This window comes from Myodes glareolus, chromosome 22, assembly GCF_982192425.1.
Source record: "Myodes glareolus chromosome 22, mMyoGla1.1, whole genome shotgun sequence".
NCBI classification, from domain to species: domain Eukaryota; kingdom Metazoa; phylum Chordata; class Mammalia; order Rodentia; family Cricetidae; genus Myodes; species Myodes glareolus.
Window position 1 is genome coordinate 53,638,535 of NC_142047.1, and position 14,245 is coordinate 53,652,779.

The window sequence follows — 14,245 nt, forward strand, 5'->3', positions numbered from 1 at the left end:
TATAGCAACTGCTCACTCCTGCTTTAATTTAAATGTTTAAATGGTATAGAATTTAAGCAATAGGACAAGAGCTATGATGATCACCTTCCTCTGAAATTTTATTTTGTTCAGTTTGAAATTTAAATTACATATATTTATATTATCTAACAAATTACATATTATGCAAATCATAGTATTATTTTTCATGACTTTTTAATTCACTATTTGCAGGCAGAGATTTACTGTTCATTCCTGGCCATCCAGACCTGAATAATTACACAGAAACTGTATCAATTACAATACTGCTTGGCCACTAGATTAGGCATGTGGGAATTGCTACCCTGAGTTATATTTCCCTGACCCCATTTGAGGTGCTTATCTGCAAAGAATCAGAACTTCCCTCTGCTCCTGGAGTTGGATGAGGAAGTTTGAGTGCACGTGATTATTCCTTGATCCCTGCTGGGGTCAGGTGACAGTCCCTACTGGGGACAGGTGAAGGTGGAGTGCATGTGATCAGTCCTTGACCCCTACTGGGGTCAGGTGAGAGTTCCTCCTTGGGTCAGGTGACAGTCCCTTCGCAGCCCCCTCCCCATTTGGTGCCATGGTATAAAAGCTAGCCCCAGCAGAACAATAAACGAGCTGCTGTTTCACCTCAACCTCGTGCTCTGTGGATTTCATTCAACCTGGACACCCTCCACCGAGACTCGTGGACTCGTATATCTTAAATTAACCCATTTCTATCAATCTATGTATCACCACGAGACCGTAGTCTTCCAGTAAGATTCCGGCATTCCGATGTCTTCCTCCTTCGGCAGCTTCATGGCATCTCATTGACGCCACCTACTTTCTCTCTATAATTCTGTTCAGATTTCCCACTATACTAAGCCACTGGCTGAAAGAACTTTATTCATTAAACAATGGTAATAAAACATATTCACAGCATATAGACGGGAATTCCACATCATCTCCCATTTTCTGTTAATTACAAATGAAGATTTTAACTTAAACACAGTAAAGTTGAATATAACAAAGTAGGTAACAAGCAAGAATTACAGTTATAATATTTAGTCTACTTGGTATCTGGAAAGTTTCATATACATTTTAGGTTTATCATAAATAAGGAAAACTATAACTTTCTGTCTTCAATGTTTTAAGGTCCCCAGAAGGACATAATATTACCTAAGTAAACAAGTAATATTACCTAAGTAAACAAGAAGTGCATTATAAGCAACTTCCAAAGTCCTAGAATTGATAAGAGACATCTCGCTGCCTGGACAGTCACCCAAAGTTCTTCTATAACATTGGAACATCCATCTTCAGCCTACAGGCCCATAGTATCCAGCAGACTTTTCCATGAAGCAGGAAATTTTAAAGGCTGTTTTGCCTACATTGGAAGTTTGTCAGTCACTTTCTTCTGTATCTTGCAGAATGTCTGGCAGCTTCTTCTGTGAAGCAGGAACCCTGGAGGACCATCGCATCTTTTGGAATGTTCAGCAGTCACTTTTCTGTTGGTCCTGCATGTCCAGCTCATACCATTAAGCAGTACAAGCAAGCACAGCTTTTTGCTCAAATGGCTAGCCTTGCCACACTGAAGGTAAATTCCTTAAGGTGTTTCTTCAATGTCTATCAACTCTCTGAAGTAATTGGTGTTGCCAGAAGAAGACGTATCTCATAATCGAGATAAGTCCTTAAAACTTTTTAAATGCCATATTCTGTAGGTCTTTGGAGTGCTGAAGATTATCTGTCTAACTGAAATATATCTATAAAAGCTTACTAACATAGCTGGAAGTTTTATTATAAATGACTATCTATTAATCTCTATTTCTTAACTATACATTACGTTTTTAAATGAGTTGCACAAACACAAGCTTAAATAGGAGTAGAAAAATATACACAGTGTAACACAATTAACCATAAAACTGTAAATAGACCAAGATCCATACCAAGGCAAAGTATCCATCTCTATATCACATTCCACTTTAAATGAAAACAAATATTTAAAAACAATCATTTTGGGAATCTGGGCATTGTTTTTTCCAAATTGCTTCCTGCTGTTTGTTGGATGAAGTATTTTTAAGGTTCATGGAGACCGTTCAGAGAGTCTTGTTCCATCAAACCACATGAAAAACCAGATGAGTAATTGGTTTTCTTCTACCTTGAACATCATTCTAATGCTCAGGACAATGTAAGGGCACATCCTCTCTTCATAATAGCCAAGAATTGTGAGTATCATACTTTGCAAATATTTATATTATGGCTACCCAAACAGCCTAGGTCAGAACATGGTGTTATGTCATACAAATGAAGATTAACAAATTCAATAAAAATTTCAGTGCTGTGTTAATTTATTCACCACACGTATCATTTCTTAAGGGTTCTCAAAAGAATAATACTGTTTTTGAGAGTTTTTTTGTGGGTGTATTGTATGTATGTGTCTTTATGTGACTATGTGTGTATGTATTTTTATGTGTGCTGTGCGTGTATGGGTATGTGTGATGTTGTGTATTTGTGTTCGCATGTTCATGCATCTTTATGTCTATTTGTATTTGTGTCTTGTGTATTTGTGTTTTCATGTGTGTGTATTTGTGTGTGTGATATGTGTGCATATATATGTGTGTGTGTATGAGAGAGAGAGAGAGAGAGAGAGAGAGAGAGAGAGAGAGAGAGAGAGAGAGAGAGAGGTGTGATGTGTGTCATTTTTGATGTGTGAATGCAGGTACGTGCTATACCTTTTGTGTACTGGACAATGGAAAACTTTCAAGACTTCTTTCTTTCTACCATGTTTTACCAGGATTAAACTTATTGTGCTTGTATGGCAACATGATTGGAGCAACATGATTGTGAGATGTTGAGGTGAGTCATCTCAACATCTCACAAGTACATGTAAATAAACTTAATTTCTGGCACCTAAAGCCAGTGTAAATAAACTGTCTTATGTGATTTTTTTCAAACATACAAGAAGAAACTCAAGTTTACTACCAAACTATCCTAGATCAACTTCATGTGTTAGGGGATTTTACTGCTTAGTTTTATCTAAAAGAACAGTGGCTACGATTTCTCAAGTCCACAATACCCACTGGTCCGTGGAGCTACTTACACCAGTTTGAAACTTGCTAATTGCTAAACCTTAGCTAGATGTCTTTGACACAGTTGGCAATTAAGATGCATATAAATTAGAATATCATCCATTGATATAGGCAGGTGACAGGGAAGTTCTTAAATTTTAAAATATACACAATACCTGTGGAGGACTTGCCTTGGGGGAAAAAAACTTCTTCCTGGGGTAAGGGCATGGAACTTTAGAAATATAAGTAAAGAATACAGAGACATGCAAAAAATAACAGCAAAGAAACCATGGAATAACACCAGGAGGGCATTCCAGTGATTACTGAAATTTCCCATGTATATTTTTCTATAGCTTTCATACCCAATGTAAATGGGAGGTGAGAATGTAACAGAAGATTTTACTAACAGGATACAGAGGACAATTCAAAGACTCAGTCACTCCAACACTCTGAGGCATTAAATCATTAGCATGCTGTTGTTTAGGCAGTGAAGTTGCCCTAGACCTCCTATCCCAAAGGCAGCCAATCCCCAGGTGACCTCATAGCTTCAAAAGAAGAAGTGGAAGCATATTTACATGTCCTGACAACCTGTCCTGATGGCATGGACCTACTTGTATGAGTTATTTTAATGTTAAAAGAATCAAGCAATCACACTGAGTTGGGAAATGTGAATATGCTTGTCAGCCATGGAACAACCTCCAACTCTCTGACTGTCAGGCAAGTGAAAATGGGCCCACATTTTGAGCCTCCACAAATACCTGTACTGGCAAATAATTCCTCTAACATGAAGATTCCACATGATGCCAAGTTGATAGTTCTTCATTCTGTGAAACTCTTTACAGTTCTGGATTATGAATACCTACATTAAACCAGCTTTATGTAAAATTCCATTCTCTAGCCTCCATCTCCTAACCACTATGCTTCAGAGTGACTCAGATGGTGTTAAGTATGATTTTGCACTCTTGACAAGCAGGAAAATTTGGTTACCATCACTCCACAGTTGTTGAGATTTTGTTTTTAAATCCTCCATATTGTCGAGCAGTGGTGATGCAAGCCTTTAATCCCAGCATTCGGGAGGCAGAGGCAGGTGGATCTCTGTGAGTTTGAGGCCAGCCTGGTCTACAAGAGCTAGTTCCAAAATAGGCTCCAAAGCTACAGAGAAACTTTGTCTTGAAAAATTAACAAAAAAGTCCTCCATATCAACCCTCACAAATGTGTGAAGGCACAAAGTAGATGAACAAGTGCCCTAATTCTCTGCAGCCTTGGTTATATAGTTCTCATTGGTTGAACCACTTTATCCTCCAATTCTACAAGAAGAAGTGAACCTAGCTTATAAGATCTGACACTAATATTTAATTATTCACAGGACTGTATGACATATAGCCTCAGGACTCAGAAGCTGGGAGGAAAACTGCCATGATTTTTTGACCAGCCTATGCTAGCTAACAAAAAACAAAAACAAAACAAAATTTCATTCAGGATAGCAAGCACTGGCCTAAGAATTTCAAGTAACTGAAAAACTCATAAACTTCAGAATGGCGTGAGCTGAGCATCATTTTAACTACATAACTCTGGGTCCTGCTTGGGTAATAATTTTAAAAACATGTATGGGTGATATGGCAGTTAACATGTCAGTTCCTCAGAAAATCGGTACTAGATTTACCCACACAATGCTGCTATAATACTCTTCAGCATATACCCAAACTATGCTCCATCCTACCAAAAGGACACCTGCTCAACTATGTTCATAGCAACTTTATTTCTAATAGACAGAAACTGTGAACAACTTTGAAGTCCCTCAATCAAAGAATGGATAAAGAAAATACGGTACATTGATACAATGAAGTATTACTCAGTTATTTAAAAGACATGATAAAACATGCAGACTAATGGAAAGAACTAGAAAACAGTCATCCTGAGTGAAGTAACCAAGACACAAAAAGACAAACATGGTATGAACTCTCTTATAAGTGCATATTAGCTGTAAAGGATATCTATGGTACAATCCACAGAGCCAGAGAGGCTAAACAACAAGGAGGGCCAAAAGGATATTCCTGGAAAGAGGAAATAGAATAGATTTTCTGGATAGTCTTGGGGTGAGAGTAAACAGGAACAGGAGAGAGCAGACTGTGGGGAGGGACGAAGAGAGTATAGGGAGAGACTACTGGAATTGGGGGACATTTAGAAGACATTAATAAACCTAGTGCAGCCTCTGTTGAGTGAATCACTTTTCTTTTTAAATCTAAAATAAGCAGTAAAACTAGTTCTTTAGATACACCTTGGATTCTATAAAATTGACCCTTGAGAGGTCCCCTAGGAATGGGGGATGAGGAGTCTGAACGCATTTCTATAACCAGGAAAGGTTTTCAGTGTTGGGACTGTAACACCAACCCAGTCAAAATACCTTCAACCTGCTGCTGGGTTATCGGTGGCTTAGAACTTGTGGGAATGGACAACCCATGAGTCGTCTAACTTTAGGCCCATTCCATGCAAGACAAAGCACGCCAAACTTGGGTCAGGGAAAAAAATAAGAAAGAAATTAAAGTCTTCCTTGAATTCAATGAAAATAAAGACACAACATACCCAAACCTATGGGACACTATAAAAGCAGTACTATGAGGAAAGTTCATAGAACTAAGTGCCCACATTTAAAACAAAACAAAACAAAACAAAACAAAAAAAATGGAGAAAACTCACATTAGAGACTTAACACAGCTGAAAGCTCTAGAAAAAAAAGAAGCAGACTCACCCAGGAGGAATAGAAGACAGGAAATAATCAAACTGAGTGCTGAAATCAACAAAATAGAAACACAGAAAACAATCCAAAGAATCAATGAAACAAATTGCTGGTTCTTTGAGAAAATCAACAAGATTGACAAACCCCTATCCAAACTAATCAAAAGGCAGAGAGAGAACACGCAAAATTAACAAGATCAGAAATGAAAAGGGGAACATAACAACAGACACTGAGGAAATTCAGAGAATCGTTAGATCTTACTACAAAAGCCTGTGTGCCACAAAGTGGGAAAATGTAAAAGAAATGGACATTTTTTTAAGATAAGTACTATATACCAAAATTTGTTATTTGCAGATGATATGATAGTGACCCCAAAAACTCTATCAAAGAACTTCTACAGCTGATAAATACCTTCAGTGATGTGGCAGGATACAAAATCCACTCAAAAAATCAGTAGCCCTCCTATACAGAAAGGATAAAGAAGCAGAGAGGGAAATCAGAGAAACTTCACCTTTCATGATAGCCACAAATAGCATAAAGTATCTTGGGGTAACACTAATCAAGGAAGTGAAAGATCTATTTGACAAGAACTTTAAGGCTTTGTAGAAAGAAACTGAAGAGGATACTAGAAAATGGAAAGATCTCCCATGCTCTTGGATTGGTAGGATCAACATAGTAAAAATGGCAATTCTACCAAAGACAATCTATAAATTCAACACAATCCCCATCAAAATCCCAATAAAAATTTTCACAGACCTTGAGAGAACAATAATCAACTTCATATGAAAAAAAAAACAGGATAGCCAAAACAATCCTATACAATAAAGGTACTTCTGGAGGCATTACCATCCTTGACTTCAAACTCTATTACAGAGCTACAGTAATGAAAACAGCTTGGTATTGGCAGAGACATTGACCAATGGAATCAAATCAAAGACCTGGATATTAACCCACAAACCTATGAACACCTGATTTTCGACAAGGGAGTTAAAGGTATACAATGGAAGAAGGATAGCATCTTTAACACTTTTGCTCATGACATTTTGTGGACTGCATTGTGAGTGCAGTAAAATATCTGTAGATATTTTATCACTATGTAAGATGTATTTCCTCAATGACAAGAATATTAGACAATAAGTTCCAAAACACCAAAAATATGTACCTTATATATACACTATTATAATAAAATATAACATGAGAATTTACCAAATAATAAGTATAAATATTAGCTTTGGCACAACAGAAAGATTTAATACCGGTATTTTCTGAGTAGTAATGTTGGAAAGCACAATTTTTATTTAAAGTATTTATGTATCCTTTATTTATGGTTATTTTAAAAAATGAGCTCAGATTTCAAGTAGAAAAATTATTCTCAAGTCTTAACTAGATTTAATTTACAAAATTACAAAAATTTTAATTACAAAAATTAAAATTGATTAAAGACTTTTACAAAGTATAATTCTATCTATTTACTTACCCTTAAATTCTATTAGAATGCATGCAGCTCCCAAGCAGCACATCTAGCCCTATTGGGTGTAATCGATTGAAGAGTCTGAGCACACTAGTTACGTACTAGTTAGGTAAGTTAGGCAACACCTACAGCTGGGAAAGGGAGATATTAAGGGTATCTACATCTGTGAGGGCAAAGGAATCCTGAATATAGAAAAGTCAGGCCATAATTGAATCTATGAAGGGAAAATATTCAAAGTAACTGCAGTGCTGAAGAAAAAGGTACCCTAGCTGGCAGAAGTGAGGCTATACACACAACTGTAAAAGGAAGGTATTCTGGGTACCTAAAGCTGTGAGGAGAAAGGAATACTGACTGTCAGGAACTCAGGCTATACCGGAAGTTGTGTTCTGATGGGGGACATTCCCCAGTATGAAGTGACAATCTTTGTCCTGAGAGAGAGCCATTAGAACTGGGTTCCTCTCCACTCCGCTAAGAGAACTTCCCAGCAGAGATGTGCATTGCTGCACTGCTCTACCCCCTCAGGGAGTTTCCCTGAAAACTTGACCATCACTTTTCAAATCTGCTCCACTAGTGAGGGGCGGTGCACAACGCCCGTCTGTGCTCTATGTGCCAACATACAGTTCATGAACCAGGCAAGGGGCTGGAGATTGAAACACACATAGACTCACAGACAGAGACACGGGTCATCCTTGACGCCACAATGCCCACTTTATTGTGTCCAGGGGCAGCTTATGTAGGGACAGCCACATCCCAGCCAAAGGCACCAGAAACCACTCTCCTGCCATCAGGAACTCCTGAGGGTCTTGTGCTCAGAGCAGCAATAGGCACTCAGATCAGGGGAAAACAAGTTCTTTACAAAAAATTCAGGATCTGGGGGTTGGGTTCACAGCTCCCAACAGCGAGGATCACAGCGGAGATGTCCATCACTTCTCTGCTCGGCTCCACTAGGGAGTTTCCCGGCAGAGACGTTCATTTCCACTCAGCTCTGGGCCCAATTGTTACTTCTCTGCTTCTCTCAACTAAGAAATGTAGCCATTTTCTCTGGATCCGGTGAAGTTTCCACATCTGCTGTGCTCTCCTTTTTCCTCCACGTCTGTTATGTCCCCCTTTTCATTTCTGATTTTGTTAATTTAATCTTTCTCCACCTTTTGGTTAGTTTGGATAAAGGTTTCTCTATTTTGTTGATTTTCCCAAAGAACCAACTCTTTGTCTCATTGATTCTTTGTATTGTTTTGTTTCTATTTTGTTGATTTCAGCTCTCAATTTGATTATTTTCTGTCATCTAGTTCTCTTAGGTGAGTTTGCTTCTTTTTGTTCTAAAGTTTTCAAATGTTCTGTTAATTCACTAGTGTGGGATTTTTCCAGCTTCTTTATGTAGGCATTTAGTGCAATGAACTTTCCTCTTAACACTGCTTTCATTGTGTCCCATAAATTCAGGTACGTTGTGTGGGCATTTTCATTGAATTTTAGGAAGTCTTTAATTTCCCTCTTTATTTCTTCCTTGCCCTATTGATGATTCAGGTGAGCATTATTTAATTTCCATGTGTTTGTGGATTTTCTGGAATTAGTATTGCTGTTGATTTCTAGTTTTAAACCATGGTGATCTGATAAGGTACATTGGGTTATATTTTTTGTATTTGTTGAGGTTTGTTTTGTTACCAACTATGTCATCAATTTTTGAGAAGGTTCCATGAAATATCTTGTTTTGTCCTTCTATGGTGATTGACAGTTTTGCTGGGTATAGTAGACTGGGCTGGCATCCGTGGTCTCTTAATGTCTGCATAGTGCTTGACCATGGCCTTCTGTCTTTCATTGTCTCCAATAAAAAGTCAGGTGTAATTCTGAAGTCAGGTAGAAGTAGGTCTATCTTTATCTGTTACTTGAACTTTTTCCTTTGCAGCTCTTAATATTCTTTCTTTACTCTGTATGTTTAGTGTTTTGATTATTATGTAGCGAGAGGACTTTTTTTGGATCTAGTCTATTTGGTGTAATGTAAGCTTCTTGTATCTTCATAGGCATATCTTTCTTTAGGTAGGGAAAGTTTTCTTCTATAATTTTGTTAAATAAATTTTCTGTGCCTCTGAGTTGAACTTCTTCTATACTTATTATTCTAAGATTTGGTCTTTTCATGGAGTCCCATAATTCCTGAATATTTTGGGTTAAGCTTTTGTTGGATTTAATATTTTCTTTAACTGATGAGTCTATTTCCTCTATTGTATCTTCAACGCTTGAGATTCCCTCCTCCATTTCTTGTATTCTGCTGTTCATGCTTGCGTTTGTGGTTCCTGATTTCTTTTCTCCTGATTTCTGTTTCTATAAGTCCTTTGGCTTGTGTTTTCTTTATTGTTTCTATTTCAGTTTTCAAGACATGGATAGTTTCTTTTATATGTTTGATTGATATGATTTTATATGTTGATTTTATATCTTTTTCTTGGTTTTCTTTGAGTGATTTGCTGCTATCTTCCAATTTTTTGTCTTTTCCTCAATTTCTTAAAGGGAATTTCTTATTTCATCTTTAGGAATTCAAACATTCTCTTGAAGTTATTTTTTTAGGTCATTTTCTTCTTGTTCATCCATATTTGGTTGTTCAGGTCTTACTGTTGTGGGTCTTTAGGTTTTACTGGTGTTGTGTTGCTCTTTGTGATGTAGCATGTGATCTTACATTTTCTACTCATTTTTTCCTGCTCAGAATTTTTATAGGCAATCAAAGACTACTGTATTAAGCAAAGATTTTAACAGATATTTTGTGAGAAAAAGGTGCACTCCCATATAAAGTGTAAAACATTGATGCACTGACTATATTTTTAGGTTTCTCTGCAGTACAACTTTTTCCTGATGAAGATTGCTTATCAATGCAATAGCTTGACAACACTGATTACATTTATAAGGTTTCTCTCCAGTATGTGTTCTTTTATTCATTTGAAGAGGACGATAATAAGTAAATTATTACCACAATGATCACATTCATAGGGTTTCTAACCAGTATATATTTTCATAAGCATTTGAAGAGTACTATGTCATGCAGAGGTTTTAACACATGCATTATATTAATATGGTTTCACTCCAGGATGTCTTCTTTTAAGTGTTTGAAGAGCACAAAGAGTACAAAGGCTTTACCAAATAGATTACATTGATAGGGCTTCTCCCCAGTTTGTGTTCTTTTACACATTTGGAGAGCATTGTGACAAGCAAAGAATTTAACACATTCATCACATTCATAGGGTTTCTATACAGTGTGTTCTTTTATGTATTAGGAGTTGTCTGTGTCATGCAAAGGCTTTGTGACATTGATTACATTGATAGGGTTTCTCTCCACTGTGTATTCTTTTATGCTCTTGAAGGGTACCTTTTTGGGTAAATGCTTTACCACACTGATTACATTCATAGGGTTTCTCTCCAGTATGTGTTCTTTTATGTATTACAAGAGCACTTTGATGAGAAAAGCTTTTATCACACTGATTACATTCATAGGGTTTCTCTCCAGTATGTGTTCTTTTATGGATTTGTTGATAATCGTGATGTGTAAAGGCTTTACCACATTGATTGCATTCATAGGGTTTCTCTCCAGTATGTGTTCTTTTATGCATTTTAAGATTCCCTTTTACTGTAAAGGTTTTACCACAATGATTACATTCATAGGGTTTATTTGTAGTATGTGTGCTTTCATGCCTTTGAAGATGTCTGTCACATGCAAAGTCTTTAACACATTGATTATATAGAGAAGGTTTCTGTCCAGTATGATTTCTTTCAGGTCTGCAAGCATAATTGAGACATGTAAAAGTTTTACCATGTTCAATGCACCATTGACTTTTTATATTTGTATGAATAAATTTTACAATTTAGTCCAATTGTAAAGAGGAATCAGATCTTAAGGGTTTTATCACTGGGTTTAAATTCATGTTGTTCCCATTTGTTATGGGTTCTTTTGCATCTTTGAAGATGCCTGTGATGGCAGATGCTTTATTAAAGAGTTACATTTACAAAATATATTCTATATGAGATTTTTCACATATTTGCAGAAGTACTGAAAAATTCAGATATAGACATGTTAAGAGAGAAAGGTTCCTTCATTAACTTCCCCTGGGTTCTTAACTCTAACTGCCCATCTCACTATACTCAGCACAGTCACAGCAAGATTATGAGTAACACTAGTTTACTATGGACTGCTTGCTTACTAGAAGGTTTTAGAGCTGCACTTACCACCGCTTCAACATGTATACCTTTTGCAATATGAGTGCTATGAAATTTTAGGATTGACAGCTCTACTGAATAGCTCTCGTTGAGCTATGATTCAAATGGAGATATCTGTTAAGGCTTGGTTTCTTCTTTCTTAAAAGAATGCCATGCAAATCCAATTCACCTACTTGAAATTGAGGTATATGGTTTTGTGACAATTTAATAATCATCAATCCATATGAAGCTGTGTTTATTTACCCCGTTGTTTAGTGTAAAATCTCCAAGACACATTGCAATTTCTTCAGAGGCACATATGCATTAGTTTGGACATCATAATTACCTTTCATGTCTTCTAGAACTGTGAACATATTCTTCAATATTATGGTCTCCCCAATTGTATCCTACAGTATAGTAGAAAACGTATGGTATATTATGGAAAATTGTGCAAAATTTAAATTACTATCCTCAGTGTACCTTACAACCATGTTTGATTTATCTCATCCTTTCTCAATCACTTACAGAAGAACATAAAAAATCGAGGAACAGTTGTCTCCTTATTTAAAAACATGAAGGAACATTCAGTTTTACCTATGATAGTGAGGTTCTGGTAGGTGTCCAGCATCACATCTTTGTAGAGATTCCTCTGTGAAAGATCCAGCAATTTCCATTCTTCCCAAGTGAAGTCAACATGCACGTCATCATAGGTCACTGCATTCTATAGTGTCCCAAATATGTACATAACAGAAAGCATGATAGTGACAACATTGTAAATATATACTTCTTTGAAAATATAATTATATAATTCTAGTACTCCCTACACATACTTTGTTATATAGACATTATAATATAAACACCAAGTCATTTTGGAAGGAAACTGAATAAGAGGTTCACCTCTCTCATTTCTGTACCCTGTAAATGAGATGTCATCTTGCAAGAGAAATGCCTATTAAAAACATAAAGAGAGAAGTAAACAGATCAACAATACAGAGCACACAGCAGGAAAACTGTATGAATAATTATTAACTACAAAAAGAAAATGGACAGGCTGGCTATATTGACTCACACCTTTAAATGCTGCAATCAGAAGTCAGAGTCAGGAATATCTGTCTTGGAGTTCAATGCCAACCTAGTCTGTGCAATTAGTTCAAGGACAGTCAAATGCATATATTGAGACCCTGCCCCCTATGCAAAAACCAGTCAAACAAACAAAAAAATACAAAGAACTCAGAAGGTCTTACTGACATTACTACCAAGAATTCTGTATTCATCTTTTATAAACCTAAACTGCCCCAAGTAAAAGTGTAACATCAATAAGATTTTCCTAAAAGGCACTGCATTTAAACAGTTACAAATGGATGGATGAAAACATTAGCAAATTTAACGTTGGTCATAAATAACACAGGGTAGAAGACATATTTCATTAGTAAAGAGTTCTTGCTGGTCTTGCATACAGGTAAGCTCAGTTACTAGTTTATACTTCAGTGAACACAACTATCTATTACTCCAAGTTTAGGGTTTCTGAAACCATCTTTTGAAACCATCTTTTGATCACTGTGAGGACCAGGTACCCACATTATGCATTCCCATATGCTTAAAGGTAAAAGATGCATTTTCATTTAAAAATTCAAAACAAAAGCAACAGGCAGGAAGAAGGTGATATATGTGCAATCCAGTGAATCATAAGACTCAGACAGGCTGTGGGACAATGGTCTTTTATCCTGTCACTTGTATTATTTTTGATAAAATGCTGATTGACCAGTAGCCAGGTAGGAAGTATAGATGGGCAACCAGTCAGGAAGTAGAGGCAGAGCAATGAGAAATCTGGGAAAAGCAGAGTTTTATTCTGCAGTCTTGACCTAGCCTCAGAGGAAGCAAGACATGACTGTCTCACCAAAAAGGTACCAAGTCAAGTGGCTAACTCAGGCAAGAATTATGGGCTAATGTAAGTTTTAAATATTAGTAAATAAGAAGCCTGAGCTAATGGGTCAATCAGTTTATAACTAATGTAGACCTCTGTGTGATTGTTTGGGACTTAATGGCTGGAGGACTGGGTGGGACAGAAAGCCTTGGTCAACACAGACAGTATATTTGTGCTGAATACATGCCATCCTGGGAAACCGAACTATAACCTTAAAATTCAATGTAAAGTGGAAGTCAGTAAAACAGCATATGTTTCACATGGTCAAAAACCTACATTGTAGGCATATTGTGCAATAAAAAAAATGCTAGGAATGTTGACCTACTTTTAAGTGGCCAACAATTTGGATACCAAGTCAATATGATCAGTGAGTCTAAGGCCATTCTGGGGCCAGCTGAGTGGACAGAGCTACTTTCCAGACAGTTAGAGCTACAAAGAAAAACCTTGTTTTCACAAACCAACAAACAAAAAATTAAAAACCAGAAAGGTAGCAAACTGACTTAACACTGAATAGTAGTTCCTTCTACAGCATCTTATGTGATGTAGAGATAGAGTCTTTAATGGTGGTGAAGGCATGACAGCACAAGAAGGAAGCTGGCTGATTAGTATCAACTACAACACAGTAGACACACAGAACAGGAAATCAACTGAAATTATAGACACCCAGATCACTTCCCCAATGAAGAAAACTATCCAGAGAGTCTCTTCCGAATAAAAGTTTTACAAGCAATTGAAAGAAAGTCACCAAAGAGACATGTCTTCAAATAAATCATCTTCTGGAGGTTTTACATTCAATCAACTACATACTGACCCAGGTCACTATAGACGAATGGTCACCATGAGGACAATGCATTTAGTCACTTCAATGATCCTCATAATCTGCAACAACCCCTACACCA

At 36.8% G+C, this 14,245-nt stretch overlaps 1 pseudogene; it reads right to left on the bottom strand.

Annotated features, from left to right (window-relative positions):
- Positions 1-7,134: 7,134 nt before the first annotated feature.
- On the bottom strand, positions 7,135-11,079 carry LOC125410615 (uncharacterized; annotated as a pseudogene).
- Between the last annotated feature and the right edge of the window lie 3,166 nt (positions 11,080-14,245).